Source organism: Erithacus rubecula (genome assembly GCF_903797595.1).
Source record: "Erithacus rubecula genome assembly, chromosome: 5".
Lineage (NCBI taxonomy): Eukaryota > Metazoa > Chordata > Aves > Passeriformes > Muscicapidae > Erithacus > Erithacus rubecula.
In genome coordinates, this window is record NC_136687.1 from 1484874 (window position 1) to 1497399 (window position 12526).

The 12526-nt window shown below is 49.8% G+C and overlaps 1 protein-coding gene across 1 annotated transcript in view; it reads left to right on the forward strand.

Annotated features, from left to right (window-relative positions):
* LZTS3 (leucine zipper tumor suppressor family member 3) overlaps nt 1-12526 on the forward strand; it is a 48915-nt gene that overhangs the window by 23882 nt on the left and 12507 nt on the right.

Genomic DNA, 12526 nt, shown 5'->3' on the forward strand with positions numbered 1-12526 from the left:
AAGGGCTGAGACCAAGTCCTGGTGCTTGTGTCCCATGGAAACATGGTGGCCTGGGTGCAGCTGGCTGTGCAGGAGCCTGGCACAAAGGGGTGCTGGGTGAGAATTGGGGAAAGCAAATTGCCTGTCTCTATTTAAAAATATTTTATTTAATTTTTCACTTCTAAATAATTAATAATTTAACTTACACCTGGTAAGACCTGGCTTATCTGCTTGGTAGTAATGATAGTGAGCATGAATATAACAGGCAAGAATTAGCTTTTAATTTGTTGGTATTTGATTACGTTCCACACAGCTGAACAGGAAAACTTGGAACACATCACCACTGTCACCAAGCACTAAGGCAGCAGCAGAACCTGCTGGCAGATTATTTTCTTTCAAAGATGAGTGTCTCCAGCAGGATTGCTGTCTCTGCTGGCTCTCAGAGGTGATGGAGGTGAGCTGGGTGGGCAAACAGGTTCCTGGCTCAGGCACCCAAGCCCTGGGTTAGAAAGAGGAGTTGGGGGTTCAAAAGTTTACTCCCCACCTGGAGCACGGGTTATCCTGATTTTCCAGCCTTCTCCAAAGCCTCTCCTCCCATGATTTATTCATCTGTGGGAAGCACTAAGACATAACTCAGCTCCCAAAGGGAGCTGGAGCACAGCCTCCACCAGCTGCAGTGCCAGGAAATCGCTGCCTCCTCTGAGATCTGGGGCTGCTGCTGCTCCTGTGCTGGGGCAGCCTCCCCAAATTTGGGGCAGCCTCCCCAAATCCCATAGCTGGGGAGGGTCCAGGCCCCAGCAGAGCTCCTGAGCCTGCTCTGCTTATTGCCAGAGCAGTGCCAGGGGTGGAAAGGGCTCTCTGTCTGCCTGGCTGCTTCCAAGCTGCACAAATCCCAAAACCAGCCTATTTGTCTGAATTCTCTGCTTCTGGAGCTTAAGGGCAAAATTAAGAGCTTGAATCTCCACAGGAATGCATTTTGGTATAATTTACACCTTCCCCATGCACCCCAGCAGTGCATTTTGCCCTGGTTTAAGTGCACATTAACCCATATTTGATTATTTTGGCTTTATTGCTGTTTTACTGCTCTTGCTGTTATTTCCCCACCAACACCGGCGACTCCTTTGATCCCCAGACATCCTGCCAATAGAAAATTCACTTGAGCAAATGTGTCTAAATTAGGGGTGGCTTTGTGTGGCTTTATTTCCTTCCCTCCACGACTGCAAATAATCCAGAGTAAGTGCTGAGGCTGGATGGCCCCCAATGGGAGCCTGATTGCTCTCCTGCCACAGTGCTGGCAGCTGGGAAAATGGGAAAAGGAGCTCTGGGCCATCCTGAGTCTGCAGGGCTCTGCTCTGAACCATGGAAAGGAAGGAGGGCAGCACCCAGGTCCAGCTTTTGGCCAGCTGGATGGAGTTTGGAGCAGCCTGGGATAGTGGAAGGTGTCCCTGCTCATGGACATGAGATGAGGTTTAAGGTCCCTTCCAAACCAAACCATTCTGGGATTCTGTGGATCTCATTCACCCCATCCAACCAATTTTCTTCCCTTCTTTGAGAGCTTTTCACAGCCTTTCATTTCAGCCATGCAGGTGGGATGCATCTCCAGGAGGATGGGACAGTTGAGAAGGGTCCCCTGATAGAAAGATCCCAAAAAAAACAATTTGAGTGAAAATGAGCTGTTTTGAGCAATCCTCACTTGAAAAAAAAAAAAAAAAAAAAAAAAAGCCCAATTTGTCAGACCCCAAAATTCCATTTGAAAAGAGCCCAGCTGTTAGAGCCCCAAGCCCCCAGATCCTAAATTCCCCTTTTGGAACACAAACAAACAAACAAACAAACAAAAAACAAAACATGCACTCAGACTCCAAATTCCAATTTAAGGAACATCCAGATGCCAGACCCCAAAATCCATCTTTAGTCAAAATAAGTTACCTGATCATAAAATCACTATTTGAGCAAAATCAAGCTATCATACCCCAATATTCCCTATCTGAAAAAGAACCCAAACACCAGCTGTCTGATCCTAAAATCCCTGTTTGGGCAAATTGAATCTCAAATTCCTCATTTGAGAAAAAACAAGTTTTGAGAGTCTGAAATTACTTTTTTGAGAATAAGAAAAAAAGTATTAAAGCAAAAGAACCCAACAGTCAGATCCCAAAATTCTTGTTGTTGAGTAATTAAAACTTGCTGTCAAACCCTCAGAATTTTCTCTGTGCAAAACCAAGCTGTCAGACCCCAAAATTCCCATTTGAAGAAAAACAAATGGTCTGACCCCAAATTACCTGTTTGAGATAAAACAAGACTCTGAACCCCAAATCTCTATTTGAGCAAACCCCAAATCCACAAACCCATAAATCCCTACTTGAGCAAACCCCAAAAATCTTCCAAACCCACAAACCCCTATTTGAGCAAACCCCAAAAAACCTTTCAAACCCATAAATCCGAATCTGAGCAAACCCTCAAACCTTCCAAATCCGCAAACCCCTATTTGAACAAACCCCAAAAACCTTTCAAACCCATAAATCCCCATCTAAGCGAACCTCAAACCTTCCAAATCCACAAATCCCTACTTGAGCAAACCCCAAAAACCTTCCAAATCCACAAGCCCCTACTTGAGCAAACCCCAAAACCTTTCAAACCCAAAAATCCCTACTTGAGCAAACCCCAAACCTTCCAAATCCACAAACCCCTATTTATGCAAACCCTAAAAAACCTTTAAAATCCACAAACCCCTATCTGAGCTAACCCCAAAACCTTTCAAACCCACAAATCCCTCTTTGAGCAAACCCCCAAATACACAAACCCCAAAACCTTTCAAACCCACAAATCCCTCTTTGATCGAACCCCCAAATCCACAACCCCCTCTTTGAGCAAACCCCAAAATCCTTTCAAACCCCCAAATCCACAAACCCCTCTTTGTGCACAAACAATCCACCAGACCCTAAAATCCCCACCTGCAACCAAAAAAAGGCACACTCCAAACCCTTATTTCAGGAAAACCCAGAGTCTGACTCCAAAATTCCCATTTAATCTAAAACAAACCATCAGCCCCAAATTCCCCTTTGAGGAAAACGAAGCCGTCCCTTCCCAAAATCGCTGCCGGAGCCGGGCACAAAGAGTTAAAGCTCCTGCGGGCTCTGTGGCCAATCCCACCGAGCGAAGGGCAGCCCTTGGCCCCAGCCCAGCAGCAGGTTGCTCTGCTCAGGTATTTTTTTGGACTTTTTCCCGGGACACCGAGCAGGGAAACAATGAATTTGGCGCTCGGCGGAGGATGGGGAGCTGCGGGATGCGCCCCTGGGCTGCCCAGGTAAATCCCGGCGCTTTTTTTGGGGATCTTTGCTCTCTTCTCCTTCCCCCTCTCGCTGGGTGTCTTTGTTTGGGGCCGGGCAGGGGAGAGAAGAGTTTTCGGTGGATTAGTGCAGGGTTGAGCTGCTGGAATCTTTTGCAGGTTAATTTATTTTTATTTTTTAGGGGGGGTGGGGGTGGGTCGGAGCAGAGATGGGGTGCGCGGAGCTGGGTGGATCAGGGTGGGGGAAACTGCGATTTTCCCCTCTAAACCTTCCCCCCTGGATCCCCCCCTTGCACCCCATCGGGTTTTAGGGCATCGCTCGGGTTTAGCAGATCGGTGGGGACACGGCACGGTGGGGACAAGCCACCACGGGGTGTCCGGGGAGGAGCGAGCACTTCCCGGGCTGGATCCGCGCCCAAAACATTCCTGGGGGCGAGTTAATGGTAACTCACGGCCGGTGGCAGCTGGTCCTTATTGTCCTTCCTGCGGGGACAGAGCTTTGGGCAAAAATTTGGGCATGGCAGGATCAGCTCCTTGGAACCACTCTGGGGGTGATGGATCACCCCAAAGGACAGGATCAGCTCCTTGGGACTGATCTGGAGGTGATGGATCACCCCAAAGGGCAGGATCAGCTCCTTGGAACCACTCTGGGGCTGCTTGATCACCCCAAAGGACAGGATCAGCTCCTTGGAATCACTCTGGGGGTGATGGATCACCCCAAAGGACAGGATCAGCTCCTTGGGACTGATCTGGAGGTGATGGATCACCCCAAAGGGCAGGATCAGCTCCTTGGAATCACTCTGGGGGTGATGGATCACCCCAAAGAGAAGGATCAGCCTTCCTCCAAAACATCCCACCCAGAGCAAGGGTTTAAATGGTGCAGGGGGAGTTCTGGTGACAAAGGAAGGGGGGTGTCCTCCTGGCATTTGGGGCCATGGAGATGGAGATCACATTGGGGTCCCTGAGATTTGGGATGTGGGGATGTGTGAGGATGCTCAGGGCAGCCAGGCAAGGGATGTAGCTGGGACACTTCCAGTGGTCACCAGGAGCTTCCCCATATCCCCTGTGCTGGGAGTCCCACAGGCTCAGCCACATTTCCAAAGGATTTTCAGTGGGTTAGTGCAGGGCTGAGCTGATGGGACCCTTTCCAGGTGCTTTTTAGGGATGGGAGGTACCTGCTGGGCTGTGTTTGCACCAGGAGGCCAGAGCAGAGATGGGGTGCATGGAAATGGATTGTTCAGGGTGGGGAAATCCACCCTGGTTCCCATTGGCAGCTCCTTAACAAGGGGAAACTGAGGCAGGAAGGGCTGGGATGACCCCAAGCAGTCCAGCCCATGGCATGGGACATCCCAAACTGTCAGGGCCACAGCCAGCACTGAGGCTGCTCCATCAAACCGCCCTTTCCCTGCACTGGGGAAAAGGGAGTTTTCCCTCTGCCACCACAGCTGGTGCTTTTCTGGGCAGACCTCACTGGGGACAATGACACAGCTGTCCCTGAGGATCTCCTGGGGGCAGTCACAAGGGTGACAGATGAGCCCTCCCTGATGGACACACAGGATTTGGGATGGCAGTTTGGGCTGAGCTTGGAGCCATCCTGTCCTGCTGCCCCTTGGGATGATGGGGACAGAGAAGGAAAATCTTTCCTATCTGCCCTCAGGTGCATCTGGAGGATGCCAGCCTGGATCCAAACCCAGGACTCTGAGAGCAAATGGGGAAAAGGGAGAAAAATCCCCCTGAGGATAAGGACTTTGGCCAGGACAATGTTGGTGGATATCCAGTGTGGCTTGCAAAAAGCTCCAGGGCAGGATAATTCCTGATGGAAAGGAGCCCTGGAGCTCTCCAGGCCATCTTGCTGCTGGTGGACCCTGCCTGGTCCATTCAGGGCTTGAAAACTTCCAAGGATGAGACAAAAAAAGCCTCCCTGGGACTGTACACATGTCCCTTGTCACACCTCCATGTCACCTGCTGAGGTTTCTCTGGCTTTACCCACCTTGCTGCAATCTCCAGAATAATTTTGATTTTTTTCCCTTACTGGAACAGCTCAAGACTGGTGTGGCCTGCAAGGTGCTTGGCTTTTAATTCCACTCTGCCTGCTTTTTTGGATCCAGAAAATCCTGTGGATTAAAACTGGGAACACCCAGAGATGAGGAGCTGGGATGGAGGAGGTGGGCTTGGGACAGGTGGAGCAGCTTGCTCAGGATGAGCAATAGCCATGCCCAGATTGATTTACTGATTATTTTGCTGTCAGTACAAGTTTTCCAGGAAGCTGTGGCAGGGTGTCCATTCCAGGAACACCCTCAGGGAGCTGAGAGGGAAGGAGGGACAAGCAGGAGGGCACAGAGCCAAGGCCATGTGCTCCACAGTGCAGATTGTGGCTGTGGTTTGCCACGATTCCCCTCCTGCCACGTCCTGAGGGATGGGGACAGGGTGGCAGTGGACTGTGTCCCTTAAACACAGCGACCAGCTGAGGGAGGAAAACTGATAGCAGAGCTGGGGATTGGCCAGGGAAGGTGGAGCAGGCTGCACTGTTCAGGCTTTGTGGGCAGAACAATGGGGCCTTTGTTGGGGAAGGGAGGTGGTGAGGCTGGCAGGGACAGTTTGGGACACAGAAAGTTCCTTGGCCAGCTAGTGGACAGGGCACTGGCAGTGTGGGATGGGACAGTTTGGTAGCCAGTGTCCCCATAGCCAGCTGTGGGGGCAGGGAACTGGGACAGGGGGTGGGACAGGTGGGACACACTGGCCAGCTGGGGGATGGGGAAATGGGAAATGGGAATGGGGAATGGGGAATGGGGAATGGGAAATGGGGATGGGAATGGGAATGGGAATGAGAATGAGAATGGGAATAGGAATGGGAATGGGAATGGGAATGGGAAATGGGAAATGGGAAATGGGAGTGGAAATGGGAATGGGGAATGGGGATGGGAATGGGATGGGACAGGTTTGTAACCAGTGCATCCCTTGGCCAATTGAGGGGACAGGGAAATGGGCTGGGACAGGTTGGTACCTATTTTGGTCAGAAAGTGAAACAACAGGGATATGGGATATGGGACATGGGATATGGGATATGGGATATGGGATGTGGGATATGGGATGTGGGATGTGGGATGTGGGATGGGACAGCTTGGTACCCAGATTGTCCCTTGACCACATCTGAAGGAAACTGGGACATGGCAGATGGGACAAGGAACAGGGCAGTTTGGTACCAAGCATCCTCTGGTGTTGGCACTGGTCCCCAGGTGCCACTGTGAGCCCCACAAACACTGACATCTCATTGATTAGAGTCTGGATTCACAGCCACCCCCCCAAACCCTTTGGCACCTTTTGGAATTCCTTTGGAATTGCCAAATTAAGGAAGAGCTGGTTCTGAGGACCCTGGGGACCCTCAGAGCTGAGAGTAAGGAGCATCCCATGCTGGGCACACCCCAAATCCAGCCCAGGGGAGTTTGGGGATGCAGGAATCTGTCATCCTGGCAGCTCAACAAGAGCTCCCCAAAGAGCCTGCCTGGGTCTTTTCATCTCATCCCTTTTGTTTCAGGCTTATTATGTAAATAGCTGATGCAGCCCCCATAATGAGAAAGTAGTTTCCCAGAATACAAAAGACTGTAATTATCTCATTAGCAGGCGGAAAGGAAAAGGAAATGTTTCTAAGCTGGCTGACTTTTATTTCCCACAGCAGCACGAGGAAGGGCAGCCCCCAAAAACAGGACCTGCCTGCCCCTAATCCTGCCACCCCCTCCTGATGCTGCCACGTTTTCAGGAGAGAAAAGCAGAAATGCTTTTCCTGTCTCAGAAATGGTTTGTACTGCGAGGGCTGAGGGCTCTGAACTGGGCCCAGTTATGCAGAGGGTGCTGCAGGTCCCTGTGCAGACCCCTCAGTGCTCTCAGCTGCTGGCATAGGAAAGTGGTGGGGGGGTCACAGAGAGACAGGATGGTCCCCACATTCCCAGACTGGATGTTCCTAGGCAGGACTCCCATGCTGGGCAGTCCAAGCCAAACTCCCTGCTCCAGCAGGGTGCCCTAGGGGCATGTTGCTCAGGATTGTGTTCAAAAGTAAATCCAATCATAAATCCTTTGCACAGAAGGATGGAGAATGTGCAGATACACAGCTGCCCCCACAGCCCAAGAGGTGTCTGAGGGTGGCTGCCAGAATTTGCCACTACTTGACCCTCCAACCTGCCTTCATGAGTTTGCTTTTTAGCTCTGAATGGGGAGAAAAAAGATCTGCAGTGCAGGGAAAAATGGGGTTAGAGAGGTCTGTGTCCTGGGGAAGGAGCAGGAGTTGTTCTTCTGACTTCACTTGGCTTCTGGTTGTGGAAAAAGCTTGTGGTTGAGATCTGCATGTTTTTGCAGACAGGTTCAAGTGTGTTCGTGCCGTGTTCCAGTGGTGGAGGAAAACCTGGCAGTCACCAAGGCAGGATGGGGGAAAGGAGTAGGAGGAGGTGCAGAAAAGAGCCACAAGAGTTACTTGAGGGCTGGAAAAAATGCTTGTGAGGGACAAGAAAAGCTCATTCTGTTCCCCTCTTCAGACTGAGCAACTTGAGAAGGGTGCAGGAGAACAGGAGGTGCTGGGGCACTGGAGCCACTGGGAGGGAGCTGTGGTGTCCCTGCCTCTGGAATCAATCCCAGTGGAGGAGGATTGGGTCAGTTTGGGTCCTGCAGGGCCATAAGGGGGTGGCAGAGGATGGCTTGTGACACACAGGAGGCAGAGCAGTAGCTGAGTGGCATTTTTGGAGGAGGGGATGGACAAGAAAAGGTGAGGGAGAGGGATGTGACTGAAACCAGCACCTGAAACTAAGAGCACAAGAGGGAACAGCCTCTAAACAGGAGAGGTTTAAGCTGGATATTAAGGAAAATATCTTCATTAAAAACTTCTTCATGGAAAGGGTGTCCAGCCCTGGGCAGTGTTGGAATCCCATCCCTGGAGGGATTTAACAGCCATGGATGTGACACCTGGGGACATGGGTTAGTGGTGGATTTCACAGTTGGACCACATGGTTTTGGAGGGTTTTTCCAACCTGAATAATTCTGTAATTTGATCACTCTACAAGTGCAACTGCAAGTCTTGGGTTTCAGTGGTGGTTTTTGTCAATGCCTCACTGGGCACAGGTGGTTTTGCTCCCTGCAGGGTCTGTGTGTTCACTGCTAACCCATTCCTGTCCTTCCCACCCCACATATCTTCCTGGACAAAGCTGAAATTATCATAGCCATTCTTTCCCCACCATTTCTAACCTCTTCCACCACCCCAGGACACACTGACTTTTTTCTCCTCCAGCCAAACCAACCCCTTGGCAGCGCTGCCAACAAACTGGCAGAGCCAACCTGAGCTGCAAACACAGGGCAGGTGTGGGCCCTACCCCCATAAAAACAACAGAGCAGAGCACAGCTTTATGGTGTCAGTAATTGCTCACTCATTAAAGCCCAAACAAACCTGACTAATGAAGGTCAGGGGCACACCTGTTACCACAGTTGGCAAGGGGGGGAGTTTTTGACCTTCAGCTGCCTTTGCTGGTGTGTGTGCCAAGGCTCTGCCCTGCTCTGGGGCTCCTTGCTGGAGCTCTCCCTGCCCAAGAACCATCATTTGGTGATTGATTCCCTTCTGCCATGGCACAGTGCCCGAGGTATGTCTGTCTCCCTTTGTTAGGAGAGTGTTAACAATTAACCTCCTCAGGCAGAAACAGAGCCAGGCCTCCATAATTTAGTCTTAGTTAACCATTCAGCTGCTTATCTCAGAGCAATTTTTCTTCTTTTTAACTGGAAGGCACCCAGTGAATGGTTTGGGAGAGTGAAGACACAGTTGTTTTACAAATTACTGCATTTACAATAACATCTGGAGTGTCCTGGAGCTGCAGGCAGGGTGGGAAACCTTTGGTGAGAGGTGGGCATGCAGAGTTTGCCTGTCACAGCTGGGGAAAAGGACATTTCACCCCAGATTTTCTGCATCAGGCACCAAAATATTGCGGTCTCTGAGGCAAAGCTGCTGCAGGAAAGGCCAAGAGGCCACTGCAGTGGGATGGGATGGGGTGGGATGATGCTGCAATGTGACTGTGTGGATTCTCAGTGTCCCTGGTCAGAGAAGGTCACCCAACCATGCTCAAGGGTGACCCTTCTTTCCTTCTCAAGGAGGGATTTGGGAATGAAATGCTGGTAAAGACAAACCACTTGGCTTCCCTCAGCCTCCCTGTGCTCATGGACAGGCTCAGCACCTTGGGAATCACCCACTTTTAGTTCCTGTTCCCATGGGAGGGAGGCAGTTACCATGGAATCATGGAATGGTTTGGTTTGGAAGGGACCTTTAAGGTCATCCAGTTCCAACCCCCTGCCACTATCCCAGGTTGCTCCAAACCCCATCCAGCCTGGCCTTGGACATTTCCAGGGATCCAGGAGCAGCCACAGCTTCTCTGGGCACCCTGAGGGTCTCCCCATCCTCACAGGAACAATTCCTTCCCAGTCCCACCTAACCCTGCCCTCTGGCAGGTAGAAGCCATTCCCTCTTGCCCCAGAGATGATGAGATTTAAGGAGAAGAAATATCCTGGGAAAGATTTCAGTCACACATTCCCCCAAACCTGCAAGGAGAAAAAAAGACTCTCCTGCTCTGTGCCAGAGTGTGGCAACGTTACTGCTGTGCTCAAAAATTGATTTCACAGTTGGGCTGAGGAACAACCAGTGTAAAACCTGACTGGGAACTGGAGCTGGACAGAAGATACAAACCCAGGGGTTGTTATTCTCGGGTTCAAATGGCACTTTTTGGCAAACAAAGCTGTACTGTCAGGGCTCTGCTGGCACTTCTGGAATCCCCTTAATAACATATTTGTAACACTTGTCTGTATGCTCTGCTGATCAGATCCTGGGTTTGCAGTAAACATAAGCTGGAACAAGGAGGGTTTTTTCAGAATATTTTCTTGGATGATTCCCAGTTAAAGAAAACACTTGTTGTCGTGTTGGCCTTTTTTTTTTTTTTTCCCTTTTGGAAGGATCAAACTTTCCAGTGACTTCATCCTGCCCTCAGAGAGTCAATGTAAATGTGCAAATGTCACCGTGAAATTTACCCAGTGAAGGAAAAGTAACCTGGATTTCTCCTTTGCTTGCTGCAAGGAGACAATGCCACTTCCTTGTCTGGAGCTGAGACCTTCCAGCACATCCCTCCTGTGGTGCCTGGTGTCCCATAAAAAGAAGTCACAACCTAAAAAATTCCCAAAGTCACTGAAAAGCAGGTTATTCCTAAATTAGGAGGACAAAAAGTTTTTTCTTGACTCATAAAATCCAAAGGCACTGCAGTTGAGTGTGGCTTCAGGTGGGTGTTCTCCATCCTTCCTCATCACTTCCAAGTCTCCAGGGGCTCAGCAAGCACCTGGATTAACCCCTGGCCCTTGAGCACCCATGAACTGTCAGTGCTGATGTTCCTTGGATGGTATCTTTAGGGTGTGACGGGGTCATGAGCCTCTGAGTGCTGCTCAGAGCACGTGTCCAAATGTCACATGCTGCACAGGTGACCAGACCCTGCCACTTCTTGCTGCTGGCAGTGGTTTCATCATCACCTGTGACCAATAAACACTCGTGTTTTGGCTGTAGTGGATCCCCACGTGCTCATGTGATCCTCCTTTACTGCCTGCTCTTTAGACTTTCATCAGAATGACATGAGATCATCAGCTGGGCACAGAGGTGCAGGGTGTCCTCAGCAGGGACCACAGAGTGTTCATTTAATGCTCTTTGATCATAAAATCCCAGAATGGGTTGGGTTGGGTTGGAAGGGACCTTAAATCCCATCTCAGCTGCTCTGTGTCCTGTCCCTCTGGCACAGCAGTTGCCACTCAGGCTGCACTTTGGACAGGGCAGGATGCTGGTAAAAAGGGGAGGAGAAGCCTCCAGAAATTAAACTGCAGAATAATAAAAGCAAAGCTGAGCAGCACAGACCCTGCTTTAACCTTTTTAATTCTTTTTCCATTCCATTATTAGTGCAAATAGCAAAGCCCTGTGAGACAGCACATGGGAGCTGAGCTCCAGACCTCAGCTTGCTCTCCAGGGAAATAAACACAGTTCTGCTTTACTCAGGGATGTCTGAATGAACATCCCTACCCCAAGCAGAGGGAAAACCCCACTGAAATGGGGATTTTCTCCATCTCCTCTTCCTGCTGGTCCTACCTGACCTCTGCCATCCCTGTACCTTTTTTCAAAGGGCATCACTATTTTTATCCCATTCACAGGGGAAACCTGCACCTGCTGCTGCCCTTAAGTCCTGCTTTAATCCCCACACTGGCAGGATGGGGAAACCTGGAACTGAGGGTGCCTAAACAAAAGAAAAGCATCCCTTCTGGCCCATGGGGCTGAGTCAATGAACCCAGTAGGGCTGGGTGGACAATGGTCAGTGGCTACTGACCCAGCTCCTCCAGGTTTGGTTCAGTCACCCAAAATTTGCAATGCACCTCCTCCCTTCCTTCACATAATGAGATCCTTGGCTTGCCCAGGTTCAAATTCTCTGATATTCAATGAGGCAAAAAAAAAAAAAAAAAAAAAAAAAAAGTTGTTGTGGGTCTTTTATTTCCTTAAATAGGATTTTGCACCTTTGTGTAAAAGCTGATGAATAACATCTAGACATGTGAGAATTGGTCCCAAGGATAATTGATCTCAGGATAACCCTAGTGAAAGACAACTTTTGAAACCATTATTTGCATGTTATCCATGTCTCGTAGTTTTGGCCAACCCAAGGCACAGGCTAAGTAAGAATCAAATGGAAAAGGAGAATAAAGATTTAAAAGAAAATTTAGGATGACACCTGCACAAAAGCATCTTTCTAAAAGCTTGAGTTCAGGCAAGCAACAATCCCAATAAAGTGATGGAAATTGTGTTGTTTAAACCCTGTGGTGTCATCCCCAAGGGATGTGAGGAGGCAGCACTTGTATGAACCAGGACCAGGGATGGAGACCTTCCATCCCCATGGGAACACAAATTTGTTCAAACTGGGAAACGTGACAGAAATAATTCAAGCTGGGAACAGCAAATGGTTGTGTCTCAGGGATATCACAGAGCTGTGCCTACTAAAATCCATGCAACTCACTGCCTTGGGAACCACAACCCTTGGACTGAAAAGATTAGGAGCTCTTTTTGATAACAGTGGATGGGATTTGGGGAATGCTGCTCCTCCAAGGGATCTGGGGATCCCACAGAAGAGGAGAACCCCATTAGTGGGAGAGGATTTCAATCTCCAAACAAAAAGGCATCTTGTTGGAGTCAGTGAGTCAGGGGTCTCTCTGAATTCTTCAGAGAAA